Genomic DNA, 11,649 nt, shown 5'->3' with positions numbered 1-11,649 from the left:
CTGGATCTTATCCTGGGGAAGACTAGATAGTGATGAGAGAAGCTAGAAACCATTAAGCTTCCTCTTATGGATGGCAGATTTCATTAAAGATTTGAGAATCCTGGATTCAGTTTAGTGGCCATGTGCTTGAACTAAGCAAGGAGTCAGTACTGCCTCTACTGATGGTCAGCTTATAGACTTGACATTCATAGCATGACAAAGAACAGAATTTGATGGTTTTGGAATTAGGAAAGTATAACAGAAAATACAGTCCAGGATACTTTCTCAAATTTGGGGCAGAGATGTTTTGCTTTTCATAGACATTAAGGGTTCCTAAATGGCGTCACTGCCCAAATGAAGGATTCAAAGTCAATTTCCAAGAGTCTCTAACACAACCTCTGGATGAGGCATTCCTCAATCAATCTTGGTGGGGCGGTTCTAAACTCCATATATTGTCTCTAAATCTTGGCTTATCCTCTAATCATGCCTACAAGAGTCTCCTTTTCATGTCTTGCCAGTGGGCAGCACCAGAATGATCTGGCACCCTTTCTTTGCAGTCCTGCCCTACTTTACCTTGGTATACTTACATAGGTTGTTTTTCCTTTCCCCATCCCCTTCTCCCAAACTCAAATGTCGGCCCTTCATATCTTCTATTACATCGTTCAATCTACAGTATCTCTCTGAGTGTCGTTATTGTTTTTTCTTTTCTGGAGATGTTTTTGTTCAGTCATTTTAGTTCTATCTAACTCTCTGTGACCCTATTTGTGGCAAAGATACTGGTTTGTTATTTCCTTCTCCAGCTCATTTTACATATAAGAAAATGAAGCAAAAGGGTGGGGGGAAGTCCTTGCCTAGAGGCACACAACTAGCAAGTGTCTGAGGCTAGATTTGAACTGAGGTGCTCCTAACTCCAGGCCCAACACTCTATCCACCGTACCACCTAGCTACCCCTTTCTGGAGACAGAAACTTGAATTTTTGTAATTTAGGGTAACTGTGCAGTAAAAGTCAAAATGAAGCTTGTACAACACAGGTAGAGAGGCCAGTTCTGTGGTGGAGGCAAGGCCTCCCTCCCTGGGCCTGGCATTGTCTCTGTGCCTTTTCCCCATCCACTTCTCTATATGGGAGACTAGAAGAGAGTGAGGATTTTTAAAAAATTATTTATTTTTTTAGAATTTTATTTTCCAAATTACATATACAAGTAAATTTTGACATCAATTAAAAAAAAACCTTTGTGTTCCAACTTCTCTTCCTCCCTCCCTTCCCACCCCCACCCCAAGAACTCAAACAATTCAATAGAAATTATACATTAGTCATGGAAAACAATTCCACATTAGCTAGGTTGTGAGAGAAAACAGATAAAAACAAAACTTCAGATTAAGGAATTGTCAAAAAAAATAGTGTTTCAGCCTGTTTTCAGATACCATCAGTTCTTTCTCTGTAGATGGACTACAATTTTCATGAGTTCTTCAGAGTTATATTGGATCATTGCCTTGCTGAAAATAACCCCAGGCTTCTTAGCAAATCCTCTTACACTAATGCTGTTACTTTGTAGACAGTACATTTCTCTCTGCTTCAGTTCATGTGGGTCTTTCCAGGTTTTTCTGATAGCATCCTGTTCATCATAATTTTTATATAATACCTTGAACTTGACAGAGAATTTTCTTCACAATAGCCCAACAGAGTAGGTACCATAGTTTTGACATTGTAGTCAATCAATGTAACTATTTCCCTCCATCCTATTCCCTTCCAATGATATTTACTCTATTGTCTACCATATTTTGCTCTATTCCTCCTCAAAAGTGTTTTGATACTGACTGCCCCCTCCCCCACTCTACCCTCCCTTCATTCACCCTTCCCTCCTTATCCTCTTCCTCTCCTACTTTCCTGTAGGGTTAAATAGATTACTCTTCCCAATCGGGGGTGTGTGTGTTATTCCCTCCTTGAGCCCACTCTGATTAGGTTAAGGTCTTTGAACTAATTCTGTTTTCTAAATTTTTCTTCCTCCCTCCCTCCTCAATTCTCCCTATGAACATGTGGTGTTTTGCAGAACATCTTCACCTTCCTCTAAAGTGTTTTGCTTTTTACAGCTCCCTCCCCCAAACTTCCCTTCCCTCCATCCCCCTCTTGCCTTCCCCTCCATAAGCTTTTTTGTTTCCTTCATGTGAATTACCTCTCCCCATTCCACCCCTCTCCTTCCCCCTACTCCATTTTAAAGATGTCATCATAGGTGTGCTAGGTGGTACAGTGGACAAAGCACCAGCCCTGGGCCCAGGAGGCCCAGAGCCCAAATCCGGCCCCAGACACTAGACAACCCACCCTGTTTGCTCCACAAAGAACAAGGATACACACAAAATAAATGCTTTACAAATACCATCCCATCATATTCAGTTCAGACCTCTGTCAGAGAGTGAAGATTAACAAAAACAAAACAGGGGAACCCTGGACCCCAGAAATGTTTGGTGGCACTTGAACAAATAATCACTATCTGGTATATGATTTAGCCTTCAGATATTAAAATTGGGGAAACTATGGACTGTTCATCAGAAGCTAGGGGGAACCAAGATCTTCATCCAAAGTAAAGACTAAGAAGAGGAATGCAGACAAGACTCAGTATGAGGGCGTTAGTTTGCTAGTGGGCTCTGTTCGTTGTTTTAAGAAGTTTGGCATGTAGGCTGGGAATATGAGAAGTTTTAGTAGTTAAGACAGAGGGGAAAAGACCGTCTTGTTGGTCCCAGGTAAAGTCTTCTGCTCTCTCTAAAATAACCTATTGGCCTGAAAGCGCATGGCAGTCCCTGTCTGTCCAGCGTGGAAGAGATGGTCCAGGACTCAGCTGACTCGGGAGCCGGTGGCAGAGCGGCAGCGCTCGGTACGGATTAGTGTCAAGCGGCACCCAGCAAAGACTGTGTGTCTGTCAAAGCAGTAACCCAATAGGACGGCAGCGGAGACAAGTGAGGAGTAAAGATGTGATGATGTCACTAGATAGCAGCAGATGACGTCACTAAAGGCTTCCGTGGCTCTGCAGAGATCCACTGCTCCCACTGATTTTGTACGGATTTGGGGAAGAACACAGCCCAGACTTCGCTACTTATCGCGTTTTATCGCTACTTATGAGGCCATTGGAGTGAACGCCCTTGTCCTTCTAATGTACCTCCCTTAATACCTTACGTGTGCCACAAGTGGGGGACATGCGCACCCGCACTGGGTAGGCCTTGGGGCCTCCCAGCGCCACCCGGCACCCCGCTTCTCTTTGGGCAGGGCTTGCTCCTCTACCTGTGCCGCTCCCAGTTCCCAGAGATCCACTACCACCACCGCCTGGTCACACTCGAATGCCCTCGGGGCATCCCTGTGGAGGGGAAACCCACGGGGGATGAGGGGCCCTGCCCACAGCACCCGCGGGCTCCCTTCTCGGGGGGCCGGGGTCCCGGGCACAGCCCGCACCCACCTAGCGCGGTCTTCCCTCGCTTCTCACGCCCCACGGGTTCTACACAACGAGGACGCTGCGCTTGGCACACAGTAAGCGCCTAATAAGTGTGCGTTCACTCGTAGGCGGGCTGAGAGGTGAAGTGCTCGTCCGTAGCAGAAGCGAGGTCGGAACTCAGACTCTGCAGCCTCCGCTCCCCGCCCCGCCTGGGAGGGTGAGGCGAGGCGGGGCCTACGGGCCCAGAGGAGCCCCAGACCCCGCCGCCTCCTTTACGGAGGAGGACGCTCACGCCCCAGGTTGGCCCTCCTCTTCTCCTACTGGGGCAGCTCAGCCACGCCCACCCCGCGCCCCGCCCCCGCGCAGGCCCTGCCTTCCTCTCGCCCTGCTCCCGCCTCTAACCCCGCCCCCTCGAGGAGCAGGGCCCACCCCCGCTCCAGACGCAGGCCCCGCCCTCGGCGGAGCGCGCCGGTCGAGGGGCGTGGCCCGTCTCGCGACGCAGTCGTTGACGCGACCGCCGCGGAGGGAGGCCCCGCCCCTCCGTCCACCTCCACCGGGCTGCCGTGGTCGCCGTCATCCTGGCCTCCTCCGCCCGCCCCCGCGCTGTCGGCGGCCGCCCCGGGCGGGACCAGGAGGGGGCGACGGGGCTCGGCCCGCGCCGTGCCGGGAGCGAGGCGGCGGCGGCGGGCACACGCACACCCAGGTGAGGGGGTCGGGCCGGGCCGGGCCGGGCTCGGCCGGCGCCCTTGACTCGGGCTGGCCGAGCCCACGGACGGCCCACGCGCGCCGCGCCGAGCCGGGCCGGGGGCTTCCGCCGCCCTTCGTGCCGGAGCGTCGGGGCCGGCGTTGGGAGGCGTCCTTGGGGCCCCGCGGAAGGGGGGCAGGGAGCGTGCGCGCACCCGCGCCTCGGCGCTCGTGCGCGTCCGGGGAAGGGGCGCCCTAGCCCCGGGCATGGTGCGCGTGCGCGCGGGAAGGGGTGGGCCCGGCAGGAGCTCCCGCTGGGGCCCCGGCACCCCGGGCCTCGGCAGGGCGCCTTACGAATGAATGGGCGCCTGTGACTCGGGGACCAGAGCCCTCCTGCGGGGCGGGGGCGACCCCCGGGATGCAGCTCGGCTCGGCTGCTCCGGCTCGCTCTCTCCGCCCCCGTTTTTGTCTCTTCCTGTCTGTCTCCCTCTCCTTCCTTGCCCCCCTTGCCTGGCATGGGTGACAAGCCCTGCCTGAAGTTGGCAATGACCTGCATCGGGGTCTCTGCCCTTCCGGGCTCTGGGCCTCCGCAGTGGGCACCTTGGTGGCATTGGGTTGGGCACAGCCCCCTGGGCTGGGGCGCACGGCGCTCTGCTCTTGGGCAGACCCTGGCTCGGGTCCGTCCCCCTGTCAGCCTCTGGTAGCAGTGCCCTGAGCCCTGTGGCCCGATTGGGGGGGGGTGTCCCTGAACCCAGCCTGTTTCTGGCTCCTCCTGACTCCAGATACCGCCCTTGCACCTGCTGCCTTTTCTTAAAAATAAGCTCTTAGTGATGTCTGTGTTTTACAGCACTGTGTCCCTCCCCGAGAGAGCCAGAAAAAAAGCAGAGAGGAAAAAACGGGCATAACCGATCAATACGTGGACAAGTCTGAAAAGATGTTTAGTGCCCCCTCTGCAGAGGGGCCGGGTCTCTGAGCTTGCAGCCTTTACTTTGATCTCTGGCCTGGCTTCTTGTCTCTGCTGACTCCACTCTGCTCTCTCTCCATTGCAGCATAATCCTAATCCTTGCACTCAGTACCACACCTCGGGTAATTGTGCCCCAATCCTTGGGAATCTACTTTGCTTCCAATTCTTTGCAGCTGTGCTATTATCTTCACGCCCCTTGGGAGGAATGGGTAACAGAATCAAGAGGAGCAATGCCCTTATAGCCAGGATTGAGATTAGCCGGGCCAGTGGTGTCAAACTCAAATAGGAATGGATCCTACTGTGGCAGATTAACTAAGAAAACCACAAGTTAACATTATCTTTGTTGTATTGTATTTTTATTTATTTTGTTAAACATTCCCCAATCACCCTTTAATTTAGTTCTGCCCGGAGTTTTGCTCAGTTTTGCTACAGTGAGTATGACACCTGACCTAGTCCCCCTTCCCCTTCCTCCCACCCTCCTTTACTCTTTGGAGATAATGGTCACACTTGAGGAAAGAGTGTAAGCATTTATAGAATACCTTCTGTGTGCCAGGCACTATGCTAAGTGCTTTATGAATATTATTTTATTTGATCCTCACAACAACCCTTTAAGGTTGGGGCTGTTAGTATCACTTATAATGTTAGCATCGTTATAGGTGAGCAAACTGAGGCACACTGAGGTTAAGTAACGTGCTTAGGCTCACACAGCTATTAGTGGATGAAGCTGGATTTAAACTCAGGTCTTCCTGACTCCAGGCCCAAACCCAGGATTTGAACCCGTGTTGTCTGCCTGTAAAGTCAGTGTTTTTCCACTGTACTACATTGAGGCTGTGAGTTACCAGTGTTTTCATCTGCCAAATCACTTCCAGGAAGTAGCTGATATTATTGACAGTCTCTTACTTGGGATAGACACAGGATGTGTTGCTTGATGTGATGGAATAATCCTGAGAATCTTTCAAGAGCCTTTTCTTGAATTTGTACCCTAACCCTTGTTTTTGATGTGGTTCAGATTCTGATGTTTGGTAATACTTCTTATAGGGGGAGGTGATGCTATTGTCCTAGAAGGTCAACAGATGTTAGTTACAAGGAAGTTGGTTGTTGATTTCCCTCTGAAGAATGTGGAGGTTTTTGGCTTGTTTTGACAGTGTGACCAGAGAGCACAGGGGCATTGGCTTATTAGATGATTTAAAACTTTGTAAATTTCCCCTGTAGAGGAAATAGGACATTTTGGGTTGAGATTGGCTTTATGTTGCTGCAGCTTCACCCTTACACAAAGCAATCTAGATGCAGGTGGAATGATTGCCTTAACATGGGGGTTCTTAATCTTTTTTTGTGTCTGGTGAAACCTAATTGACCCCTTCTCAGATTCTTTTTTTTAATTCATAAAATAAAATACATAGAATGACAAAAGAAGCCAATTGTGTTGAAGTAGTTATTAAATATATGTCTATTTTTAAAAGTTCTTAAAAACCAGAAGAGCCCCCACTTTAACATGTAATGGCAGAGTCCAAATAAAAGAAATCGAGGGGAAAAAAAACAAGTATTATAAGTTTCCAAGCCTCTTGAATTGCCATAGTTGAGAAAGTCTAGTTTTACACTAGAGGGGAATGTCCAGATTGGAGAGCAAATGGAAAGGCAATATGATGGTCAAAATTGAGCATACAATCCCATCATTTCCATTTGATTCAGACTTCATATGAAAATATAAGAAAATTGTAAAGTAATAATACCTTGCCTGACTGATTAAAATTCAGTTCTCCTTTTCAGACCAATAAAGATGAAACTCTTGTAAAAACGGCCTGAGAAGAAAAGGAGAAGGAAGAGATTAGAACATTGCTGACTTTGAAACAACTTGGGTAAATGTATATTAATATATATATATATATATATATAAAATTTTTTTTTTGCTAACTTCTCTTTCATCTCATTCTCAGTTAAAGTTCTCATAGAGGAAGTGCATGAACCCTCTGAACTTATGATTTCCTTAGACTTTGCAGCCCATCTTGAGATAGCTCTAGTTGTTAGAGATAAAACGAAGACCTCAGAGGTCATTTTGCTCAACCCTTGACTTACTGACATTTAACCTACCTTTGAACACTAATTGCCTTGTTCAGGTCCTCTTATGCACCTATGTATATTCTTTCCAGCTTTCTCCTCATTCTGTACTCCCCTAACCTCTCAACTATGATTTTTTTTAAATCAAATGACAGGCAGGAAAGAAAATGAGTTTTTCTTTCTCATTCTTTGACTTACAATAACAAGAGTATTGTAAATTGTAAAGACTATTTGGAAAGACTTAGGAACTCTGCTTGATGAAATGATCAATTAGAATTCCAGAGGACAGAGTGAGGAGAAAACAGGAAAGAATGATAAGTAGCATGGCAAAAGGAAGGAGCATTAACAATGAACATCTGACCAGCCTGCTTCATCTTTCTCCTATTTCCTCCTGAGACCTAGTCAGGCTAAACAAGGCAAATAGTGTTCAAAGGTGGGTCAAATGTCATCAGACCTTTATAAAATTTGGGTTTGGGTAAACTCCTAAGTATTTAGTAGGGTTTTTTCCCCTGTGTATTTTTGTTTACTTTGTTAAATATTTCCCAATTACATGTAAACAACATTTAATTATTTAAAATTTTTTTTAGTTTCAGATTTTCTCCCTCTTGCCCAACCCTTGTCCATCTTTGAGAAGGCAAGCGATTTGGTATCTCTTGTACACATGAAGTCATGGAAAACACATTTCCGTGTTACCCATATTGCAAAAGAAATCATAGACACACACACACACACACACACACACACACACACAAAACAAAAAAGTATGCGTTAGTTTGTATTCAGAGCTCTTTAGTTCTCTCTCAGGAAGGGGATCGCACTTTTCACCATGGGTCCTTTTTTATATATTCTTCAGAAATATGGTTGTTAAGGAGGAGTTAGCTCTGCATTATAGTCTGCATTGGCAGACGTATAATCCTGATGAAAATTTTTCTCAAAAGTAAACTTAGTAAGTCATTAGTTTTAAATCTTAGATGTAGGATGGTTATGTTTTGTTAAAAGCTATGTATATTCTCAAATATCATTTAAGAAATATTTGAATTTTTAGTTTATAAGAAATCATAATTGTGAATACTCATTTTAAAAGTTATATTTCAAATTCAGTTAATCAAGGGAGATATTGTAATAATATTCTTTTAAAGGAGAAAATGATATAAAAGAAATATAAGGGCATTTGTAGACCTTAACATGTGATATTTAAGGAAAGGTGATAAAATGTTTTGCAGGGCAAATGAGCTGAAATGTCTCAATCCTCCTGTACACTAAAATACACATAAAAGAGGTTGAGAAAGAATAAGAAGTGTCATCTCATTAACAGAAAGATCAGAAACTGGAGCATGGTGAGCATTTTTGAATTGTTTAATGTTAGAAGAGAAGAATGGAAATTAGAATTGTAGTCATTTAAATACTAGGATATCTCTAAAACTTAATCATCTATGAAGGAAATAGGAATTTTCCTGAATATCAGATATTTGAATGAAAGAAAGAATTTAATGAAGTTGCACTATGTACCAGGTACTGTGCTAAGCACAGGGCATTACTACAGAGCAAAAGTCAGTGCTTGTTCAAGGAGCTCAATCTTTTTTTTCTTTTTTGGATCAATTTTTGGTTTCAGTGAATAAAAATCCTCCTTTTCTCTTGATTGGCTTCCCTCTCCCCCTCTCTTGAGAAAGAAGAACAACAGTTCTTAGTATAGACATGTACAGTCAAGCAAAGCCAATTGCTGCATTGGCCCTGTCCAAAAAAAAGTATCTCTCTGCCCCTGGAGACCTTCCCCTCACTAGCATGTTTTATCATGAGTCCTCTGGAATTGTGGTTGGCCACTGCATCAAGCAGACTTCCTAAGACTTTCATAATTTACAATTTGCAGTGTTGTTGTTCGGTTAGCTATTATTATTGTATACATTCTTCAAGGAGCTTCGATTCTGACGGTAGAAGCTGTACTCACAGAGGCACGACTGGGGGGGGAATGGGGTCGTAGAGAAGCGGATCAGCACTTTGAGGAACAGTGGCAGATTTGATAGGACTGTGGTTCATGGTTCCAGAGTTGGGACATTCTCACTCACACACACACACACACACACACACACACACACACACTCTCTCTCTCACACACACACACGCTCACACACACTCACACACACATGCTCACACTCACACACACACGCTCACACACACACACACGCTCACACACACACTCACACACACACACACGCTCACACACACACATTCACACACTCAGGCTGCATTGTGGGAAGGAGGTGGTGGAGGAGGCTGTGTCCCCCACCCTCTTCTGTTCTCCCCTGTGATCTCATTAGCTCCCATGGATTCAGTTATCATCTTAGATCTTTTTATCCAGCCCTAACCTCTCTCCTCACCTTCAGTCTTATATGTCCAGCTGCCTACTGGACATCTCTAACTGGATATCCCATAGACATCTTATACTCAATGTGCTCCAGACTGAGCTGATTTTCTTTACACCTGACCCCTGCCTTCTTCCCTAACTTTCCTGTTACTGTGGAGGGCAGCACCCCCTTCTTCTTCCCAGTCACCCAGGATCACCCTTGACTCCTCACTTTCTCACTCCCCACATCCAGTTACTGTCAAGGGCTGTAATACCTTTGAAAACATCTCTCGAAAATGCCCCCTTCTCTCCTCTGACACTGCCCCCAGCCTGGTGCAGGCCTGTATCCCCTCCCACCTGGACTGTTGCAGTAGCTGCTGCTGGACCTGTCTGTCTCAGGTCTCTCCCCACAGCTGTCGTCCTCTTAATCGTCGGTTCTCTGAGTGATCATCCTGAAACTCAGGCCTGACCGTGTCACCTCCCTAGTCAATAAATTCCGTTGGCTCTCTCGCCTCAAACCTCTGTCTTTCAAAGCTGTCCATAATTTGGCCCCTTCCTACCTTTTCAGGCTCTTTATACCTAACTCGCTTTTTCCTCCCCCGACTTGTTCTGTGGCCTAGTGGTGCTGGCCTCTTGGCTGCTCCCTGCACATGACGTTCCATCTCCCACCTGGGGGCATTTTCCTGGCTGTCCCCTTGCCTGGAACGCTCTCCTTCTTCATCTCTGCCTCCTGACTCCTCTGGATTCCTTCAAGTGTCAACTACAGTCTCACCTTCTTCAAGAGGCCTTTCCCAGTCCTCCTTAAACCTAATGACTTCCCTCCGAGACCATTCACCATTTGTCTTGTGTGTGTGTGTGTGTGTGTGTGTGTGTGTGTTTATATCTACATCTATACAGATATACGCATATACATACACATATCTTATTTTTACACACATGTGTTTGCTTGTTGTCTCCCCCATTACAAACTCTGAACTCCTTGGGAGTAGGACCTTTTTGGGGGGATCTTCCCAGTGCTTAGTGCAGTGCCCGGTATGTCGTAGATGTTAATAAATATTTGTTGACTTGACCAGACTGGAAAAGAGGGATTGAAGTGACGATGGGCAGGAGTTTAAAGCATGGAATCGTGTTCCTTGCCATCTGTACTGGAACATGGAGGAAGGCCTTCTCCAGAGCCTGCTGGTCTGGTGACCCACTGCCTGGCCTAGAACGCTATTTCAGGAGAACTCCTTCACTCTTCTTTAAGCCCTCCATTGATGGTGGGTTTACTACCTTCAGAATCAATATGGTCTAGTTTTGAATGGCCCTAATTATTAGGAAGGTTTCCTTATTTTGAATCAAAATCTCTCCTTTGTAAATTTCACTCTGTTGGCTCTGCTTCTGCTCCCTTGAGCCAAGCTGAGTGAGTCTGATCTCTTTTTGAAGGAGGGGATTGAACACATTCTTAGCTTTGTTGTGTTTTTTTTTGTTTTGATTTTTGGTTTTTTTGGTGGGGCAATGAGGGTTAAGTGACTTGCCCAGGGTCACACAGCTAGTAAGTGTCCAGTGTCTGAGGCTGGATTTGAACTCAGGTCCTCCTGAATCCAGGGCTGGTGCTTTATCCACTGCGCCACCTAGCTGCCCTGTTGTGTTGTTGTTTTTTTTAACATGAATTTTCTATTCTCCTTCCTTTCATTTACAGAGATTTTCCAGTAACCCCACACCATGGGAAGCGATAACTTACTCTCTAGATTTTTTTTGTGCACCTGATTACTTACATGAACTTCTTGAGGGCAAAGACAATATTTTTTAACTTTCCTTGTATCCTTAGAATCCAACATAGCACCTAGCATATGGTAAATGCTTGTTGACTAACTTATAAAATAAAGGTTGTCCTCCCTTGTAACAAGCAAGACAAACTCACACATGGCTGTTCCTGAAAACCTATGTCTCCTTTTGCACCTCTGCCGAGAGGTGCTTCATCCTCAATCTTTCGTGGTCTTCGAGTGTTCACTCAGTGAGTTCATATGAGATAACTCCTAGAAAGTTTGGCAAGCCTTAAAGCTGTATCTAAATCATGGCTATTATTAAGTCTTCCACAGTTGTTTTCCTTTACAAAGCTGAAGGCATACAACAAATCAGGTATTTATTAAACATCTATTAGTTATTGTAAAAATAGTTCAGTCTCTGCTCACTTTATTCTGCATCCATTCATACAAGCCCTCCCA

General features: G+C 46.1%; 1 protein-coding gene across 5 annotated transcripts in view; it reads left to right on the top strand.

The window, feature by feature from the left end:
- The first annotated feature begins 3,935 nt into the window (after nucleotides 1–3,935).
- The window catches only part of KIAA1109 (KIAA1109 ortholog), a 222,166-nt gene continuing 214,452 nt past the window's right edge, over nucleotides 3,936–11,649 (top strand). For all 5 annotated transcript variants that reach the window (XM_043969747.1, XM_043969748.1, XM_043969749.1 and 2 more), the window contains exons 1-2: nucleotides 3,936–4,101; nucleotides 6,814–6,902. The gene's annotated coding sequence lies outside the window, so the exon portion shown is untranslated. The remainder of the gene's footprint in view (nucleotides 4,102–6,813; nucleotides 6,903–11,649) is intronic.

This window comes from Dromiciops gliroides, chromosome 6 (assembly GCF_019393635.1).
Source record: "Dromiciops gliroides isolate mDroGli1 chromosome 6, mDroGli1.pri, whole genome shotgun sequence".
NCBI lineage: Eukaryota > Metazoa > Chordata > Mammalia > Microbiotheria > Microbiotheriidae > Dromiciops > Dromiciops gliroides.
Note: the sequence above shows the minus strand (reverse complement) of the source record. Positions and strands in the feature narration are given on the sequence as shown.